We start from the raw sequence: 7,975 nt of genomic DNA on the forward strand, positions 1-7,975 counted from the left end.
ACACACACACACACACACACACACACACACAATGAACAATGAAGTTACCTTTGTAGTTTTTATGTACTTGACGTTTTGCAAGTCAAGGCTGACTGTCCTATTTCTCAGTAGAAAAGCTTTTTTTTTTTTTGTAAAATGACTGTTGTTTCTTTAGCGTCCACTTTCTACTGGTTAGACTTCCTTAAGATATTTTAGTTGTGTGAAATGCTGAAACACTCATATATTAAGGTAATTGACTGAAATTTTAAATCTCTATGTGAATACTATATTTATGTTTAGGTTAAGCCTTTATATGACATTGGATTAGGAATAATATGTGTGTAACTTTTGTTTGATGAAAGAGAAGAGGTAACATAAGTTATGTTACAATTTACTCACTGTGTTGTAATTCCTTAGCCCAATATTCTACAATCAGAATTTGTTGGGATATAACTGTATATCTAGCATTTAATTTATAAACTGAGAAGCCCTATGGCATCAGAGTCATGATATTTACTGTCCTTATGTATGTCTTTCATTTCTGTAATATTCCGTATGGTCCACGTCTGAAACAGAGGATTCCCATTCTTAGATTTATGTATAGAAGACGATTGTCTGTAACCGATTTTTCTTGGTGGAAGCCAGTATTGTTTTGAGACGAAGAAGGGAAGAAAAACTGGATTACTTAATAACCACAATAAATTTTAGTCTACTTCCCGTAGAGTCTTCCCCAAACCAGAAATGGTCCCTGCAAACTACACTGCCCAAATAGGAGTACAGCCAGAACTCTTAAAGTAACTCAAACCTACTGACAAACATTGCTTGTTTGTCTTATCTCTCTTGTATGTACTACCATGTATATAGTATCTGTATATCTAGAAAGTGACTAATCTCAAGACAGGAAGCAAATGAGTTGGTGGAGAAGAACTGGTCATGTGGCTGGGAATCAGAAAATGGATAGGCAGGTGGGAGTTTGTAGGCACAGGTATGAGTGGGAGTGGGCAATTTATGTGGAAATGAAGGTAGTGAATAGAAGGAAAGTATAAAAAATTTGTTGGTTGGAAGAGGGTATTTAGTAAATGGATTAAAACTCCCTCAGTCTCCTTAAGTATTTAGGGTAAGGTAAACAAGTACTACTTTCTGTGGATGATATTGGATCCTTGTTTAATCTGACTTTGTTAGAATTGTTGTTAAAATTAGACTTGCTGTATTTTTATGATTACAAAGTAGTACATATTTATTGTAGAAAATTTGGGAAAACAGAGCTTGCCTTTTTTATACCAGTAGATATTATATGTGAATTAGAAAAAGGCCCTCTAAATTTGCCTTAAAAAATGACTGCAGAATAGTTTGTAGTGATAGTTAAGTATACTCTGTAATTGTAATCAAATTGTTGTGACACTTTGGTCTACTTTACTTGCTAGTATAGGTAGAATTGCATTTCAACAAAAGTCACTGTAACAGCATCATATTCTACATGAGAGTATTTTAGCATTCAGGATTCTCTAGGGAGGCTGAAATCATATCAGTATTTGAACAGAGATAATACTTTAATAGAATTGATAACTAGATATAAATGTTAACTAAGTAACATAAAGGATAAAAACAAAACTAAAATATTACGAAGATAGACACAACAGGAAGCAGCTACTGCCCATAGGGCTCAGGGACCAAAGGGAACGAGAAAACATTAGGAACTTAGAGGAAAGTCCCCAAAGAAATGAAACTTAGACCTCTGAGAAGCTGCTGCATGATCGATGCTGGTGTCTGAGCTTGGAAGAGGGGTTCTGTAAGGTTGGGTCCCAGACCTTGCTGGCTGATGCTGGTGTCTCTCAGTGGTTTATGGTGAAGCTAGTTCTGGAAGTGTTGGAAACACTGCAAGCTGGATTCACTTGTTGCTACTGGAAGGACCTGCTGCTATAGGGCTGAAGAAGCCTGTGTTGGGGAAATGCTCTTATGAAACCTAAAGATTACATAGGAAGATACAGTCTTTTCTTCCTCCTCCTCCTCCAGCCTTTCAGTTCATCTTGAGTGCCTCTTCTTGGGAGAGCTTTTACAGAGACTCTTAGTGCAGCCACCACAAAGCAGAATACAGGTAGGGGTGCTGCAGTTTGGAGCTGAGGCGCAATAACCTAATAGCTGCCTTCCTTGCTCCAACAGACTGCTGAGAAATAGGGTACAAGAAGATATTTTCTAAGATGTTTTGCAGCTAGTGTTCATGGGATTTAGTAGAGTACTGCATATTACTTAAAAAATCCTCAGAAGTTTTTTAAACACTGTGAAATTATATTAAAAATTTATGTTAAGATTCACAAGTATTTGCAGTCTGAATCTATTGTATTTATATCCTGAGTTTGGGTGATAAGAGTCTGGATAGTGAGGGATAGCAGGCCATTCACATCTGTTCAGTTCCTGAGTTCTGGATAGCAAGAGTAAGAGTTCAGAGAGTGGGGCCGGGCGCTGTGGCTCACGCCTGTAATCCTAGCACTTTGGGAGGTCAAGGTGGGCGGATCACGAGGTCAGGAGTTGGAGACCAGCCTAACCAATATGGTGAAACCCTGTCTCAACTAAAAAGATAAAAAATTAGTCAGGTGTGCTGGCGCTCGCCCGTAGTCCCAGCTACTCGGGAGGCTGAGGCAGGAGAATCGCTTGAACACGGTAGGCAGAGGTTGCAGTGAGCTGAGATTGTGCCACTGCTCTCCAGCCTGGGCGACAGAGTGAGACTCTATCTCAAAAAAAAGAAAAAGGTTCAGAGAGTGATGGATATAATTTCTGTTAAACAGTAGAATCTTAAAAGTTTAGCAGAATCTTTTTGTTTCCTGAGTTTGGATAAGATGGATTTGAATCCTCAGATGTACCTGTATTTTATTTCCAAGTACAGATTCAGTAATAACAACAGCTTACTGAAAAAGCAAAAGCTTTCCTTGACTATTTGCTTTATGTATACGAGTGAGTATGTGTGTATCTCATATGACATACTTCTTTTACGTATTGTAACGATAGATTATTTTTTGTAATTTCATTTTGTTTCAATTTTTAATTTTTGTGGGTAAAATGTATATTTATGGGGTACATAAGATATTTTGATACAGGCATGCAGTGCATAATTACATCCGCAAGTGGGGTATATTCATCACCCCAAGCGTTTATCCTTTGTGTTACAAAGAATCCAATTATATTATTTTAGTTATTTTAAAATGTACAGTTAAATTATTACTGACTATAGTCACCCTGTTGTGCTATCAAACACAAGATCTTAGTCACTCCTTCTATTTTTTTGTGCCCATTAGCCATTCTCACTCTCCCTGACACCTCACTACTCTTCCCAGCCTCTGGTAACCATCCTTCTACTCTACCTCCGAGTTGTTTTCATTTTTAGCTCTCACAAATAAGTGGGGACGTGCAGTTTGTATTTTTGTGCCTGGCTTATTTCACTTACCATAATGACCCCCAGTTCCATCCGTGTAGAAAATTACAGGATCTCGTGTATATATGTACCACATTTTATCTATTCATCTGTTGATACACGCTTAGGATGCTTCCAAATCTTGGCTATTGTGAACAGTATTGCAACCAATATGGGAGTGCAAGTATCTCTTTGATATGTGGATTTGCCTTCTTTTGAGTGTATACCTATCAGTGCTGGGATTGTTGGATCTTTATGGTAGCTCTACTTTTTGTGTTTTTGAGGAACTTCCAAACTGTTCACCGTAGTGGTTGTACTAATATACATTCCCTCCAACAGTGTACAAAATCCAGTGTTCCCATTTCTCCACATCCTCTCCAGCATTTGTCATTGCCTGTCTTTTGGATAAAAGCCATTTTAACTGGGGTGAGATGACATGTTACTATAGTTTTGATGTGCATTTCTCTGATGATCAATGACATTGAGCACCTTTTCATACACCTGTTTGCCATTTGTATGTCTTTTGAGAAATGCCTATTTAGATCTTTTGCCCATTTAAAAAATCAGATTATTAAATTTTCTCCTATAGAGTTATTTGAGCTCCTTATATATTCTGGTTATTAATCCTTTGTCAGATGAGTAGTTTGCAGATATTTTCAGCCATTTTGTGGCTTGTCTCTTAACTTTTTTGATTGTTTCCTTTGCTGGGCAGAAGCTTTTTAACTTGATGTGATCCCATTTGTCTATTTTTGCTTTGGTTGCCTGTGCTCGTGGGGTGTAACTCAAGTAATGTTTGCCCACTCCAACATCCTGGAGAGTTTCCCCAATGTTTTCTTTTAGTAGTTTAGTTTGAGGTCTTAGATTTAAGTATTTAATCCATTTTGGTTTGATTTTTGTATATGGCAAGGAATAGGGGTCTAGTGTCATTCTTCTGCATTATAGGTGTCCAGTTTTCCCAGCACCTTGTTGAAGAGACTGTCCTTTCCGTTATATGTTCTTGGAACCTTTGTCAAAAATGAGTTCACTCTCGATACATGTATTTGTTTTCTGGGTTCTCTGTCCTGTTCCATTGGTCAATATCCGTTTTTATGCCAGTACCATACTGTTTTGGTTACTGTAGCTCTGTAGTATAACTTGAAGTCAGTAATGTGATTCCTCCAGTTTTGTTTGTTTTGCTCAGGATAGCTTTGGGTATTCTGAGTCTTTGGTGGTTTCGTATAAATTTTACAATTTTTTTTTCTATGTCTGTGAAGAATGTCATTGGTATTTTGATAGGGAGTGCATTGAATCTTTAGTTTGCTTTGGATAGTATGTACATTTTAACAGTATTGATTCTTCTGATCCATGAACATGCAGTATCATTCCTTTTTTTGGTGTCTTCAGCTTCTTTCATAAATAATTGATGGTTTTCATTGTGGAGGTCTTTCACTTCTTTGGTTAATTCCTAGGTATTTTATTTTATTTGTACCTATTGTAAATGAGATTACTTTCTTGATTTCTTTTTCGGATTGTTTGCTCTTGGCATATAGAAACTCTGGTTTTGTATGTTGATTTTGTCTCCTGCAACTTTACTGAATTTGTTAGTTCTAGTAGTTTTTTGGTGGGGTCTTTAGGTTTTTCGAAATATAAGATCATATCATCTGTAAACAAGGATAATTTGACCTCTTCCTTTCTAATTTGTATGCCCTTTATTTTTTTCTCTTGTCTGATTGCTTGAGCTAGGACTTCCGTTAATTTGGTTTGGTCGAAGCAAAATAGGTTTGCTGTTTCTTAGGGCTTGTTGAAATGGGACCCTTTCTGCATTTCTGAATTACCTAACATTTATTAGAGGATTTATTTTATGGTTCTCACATGTATGCAGCCTGGGACACAGTAGTACTTGTAGTAGTTTCTGGTGATACTTAATACCTTCTACCTGAGATCACTTCCTCTTGCATTTTTCTGTATTTATCCTTTTTTATCACTCATTTTTGTTAACGCTTCTTCCTTAAAGATGTCTTTTATTATTGATCTTATTTGTATACTTATTGTATGCCAGGGAACACACAAATATTTGAGTGCCCCAGATGAATTTCCTGTCCATCTGTTTCCTCATTTCCCTACTCTTGAAATTGATGACCCTGCTGTTTAGAACTACCAGAAGAAGGTAGATTTATTTCAAGCCTTCTTGCTGCCTCATTTCTAGAGGCATAGTGGTATTGATAAAGCAGCTGTGGCATATAGACTTAAGATAATGTAGATACAGGTTCACATCTCTCTCTGCCACATATTAGCCATGTACTCTTGGGCAAATTACTTTTCCTAATTTTGCTTTAATAGACTTGCTAATGTTTACTTCACCGCTCTTACTTCAAAGCATCACTGAATATGCTGGTAGGTTAAATGTAAAATGTGCCTGCTAACAGTGCACATGGTGCAAAATTATACTGAAAAATAAAAAAGTAATTATATGATTTGACTTAGAAAGCTTATCATAGGCAAGCTTTGTGGTTCAGTGGCACTCAATGCAGAAACATATCTCCGGGCATTTGGAGCACCCACTCTTCTACATTAGGAGTTTAGGCTATACTCCCCTTCCCATACAGAGGAAGAGGATTCAAGGAATTAAATTTATACATGAGGAATCTGGCATATTTTCTCCTCTTTTCTAGTTTCTAATAGTAGAAAGCAAAAGGTTCATCATTTTAGAATAAAAGAAGGAATGGGACAGATTTGTATCCTTTGCTAACAGTATAAAAACATCATGGGGTAGAAGAAAGTTTACTGATTTCCTTTGTTCTATTTCCCCTTCATCCTAAATTCTAAGATTTAGAATATCTACCAGTAGTATTCAGGTTTGCCACTAACCTTCAGGCTAAGGATGTTGCTGACATTTAATATTATATGTTTACTATATTTAATACAGTTAAAATTTTAGGCTTTTGGGTCCCAGACAGTGGCAGAAATAGCCTTTGCATTATCATGCCATATTTATCATTATCATTTTTATTAATTTTTTGGAATTAGTAAAATCTTTATTAATGTACATGTTTAGATATGGCGTGTTCCAATTAAATTATGAGTAATGAGAAAATCCTCTTAATTTGACCATTACAGAAACTTTCTCTAAAGTGCACTTTGAGTTTTCTGATATGGGAGCTAGTAACCTTTTGTGGCTATTTAAATATAAGTTAATTAAAATAGGTAAAATTAAAATTCACTTCGTTAGTCATACTAGTCACATTTTAAGTGCTCACTTGCTATACATGGCTAGTGGCTGTCATATTGGACAGCATGCAGATATTTGCATTGTTGGAGAAAGTTCTGTTGGGGAGCGCTGGTCTGTTTTATGTTTGATTGAGACAGGGTCTTACTTTGTCGCCCAGGCTGGAGTACAGTGGCACAGTTATGACTTGTGGTAGCCTCAGCCTCTTGGACTTAAGAGTTTCACCCACCTCAGTCTCTCGGGTAGCTGGGACTGACTACAGGCGCGTGCCACCATGCCCAGCTAATTTTAAAATTCTTTGTAGAGACTGGTCTCCCTGTGTTGCCCAGGCTGGTCTCAGAACTCTTGGGTTCAAGTGATGTGCCCTCACTGGCCTCACAAAGTGCTGGGATTTACAGAGATTGGCTACTGTGCCAGGCTTAACAGCACTAGTCTGGATCACCGTAAGTATAATTTAATCTTTTTTTTTTTTTTTTGAGACAGAGTCTCGCTCTTTTGCCCAGGCTGAAGTGCAGTAGTGAGATCTTGGCTCACTGTAACCTCCACCTCCCGGGTTCAAGCGATTATCCTGCCTCAGCCTCCTCAGTAGTTGGGATTACAGGCACCCGGCTAATTTTTTGTATTTTTAGTAGAGATGGGGTTTTGCCATGTTGCCCAGGCTGGTTTCAAACTCCTGAGCTCTGGCAATCCGCTTGCCTCGGCCTCCCAAAGTGCTGGGATTACAGGCATGAGCCACCACCCCCAGTCATAATTTAGTCTTTAAGATCCTGATGTCCTAAGGCCTCTATTTCTGAACACCAGATATTGAGGAGTACTATTGACTGACTTATTCATTAACTTAAGGACATAAAGTTGCTTTTGTGACTGAATACTGACTTTGGTAGGTACTATTTATGGTGTTCTTACTGTTAGACCAGGCATTATTTAAGCACTTTTAAGTTTATTAAGTTCCCCCAACAATTCTGTGAGGTCAGTATCATTATTATCCTTACTTCATAAGTGAGGGAAACTGAGGTAAAGTTAATTAACTCAAAGATATATAGGTAATTAGGGATAGAGCTGGGATTCATACTTAGGTCCTTATCCAGTGCCTATGTTGTAACCATTTAATTCTACTGCCTTTTGGCTATAAGTATTTATTGTAATTTCAGGCTTTTTTCTTAAATGAAGGCTGCCAATTTTCTTCTTAATTGAGGGCACTATAAAAAATAAGTAAAAAAGAGAAGCGTCAGTGCAGGAGACTGCAGAAAAAGGTAATAGAAAACCAGCGCTTTAATTTTGGAATACTAAAATTGAAAAAAAATCTTGTTTAAAATTGATAAAATGTTTTGTTTTTTTGTTAACAAAAGACAGCAGGTTTTTTTTTTTTTTTTTTTTTTTTTTTT

At 37.1% G+C, this 7,975-nt stretch overlaps 1 protein-coding gene across 4 annotated transcripts in view; it reads left to right on the forward strand.

Annotated features, from left to right (window-relative positions):
• Nucleotides 1–7,975, forward strand: part of FOXJ3 (forkhead box J3) — a 161,579-nt gene that overhangs the window by 30,851 nt on the left and 122,753 nt on the right. The gene's annotated exons all lie outside the window — the stretch shown is intronic.

Source organism: Rhinopithecus bieti, unplaced genomic scaffold (assembly GCF_001698545.2).
Source record: "Rhinopithecus bieti isolate Rb0 unplaced genomic scaffold, ASM169854v2 scaffold_6907, whole genome shotgun sequence".
NCBI classification, from domain to species: domain Eukaryota; kingdom Metazoa; phylum Chordata; class Mammalia; order Primates; family Cercopithecidae; genus Rhinopithecus; species Rhinopithecus bieti.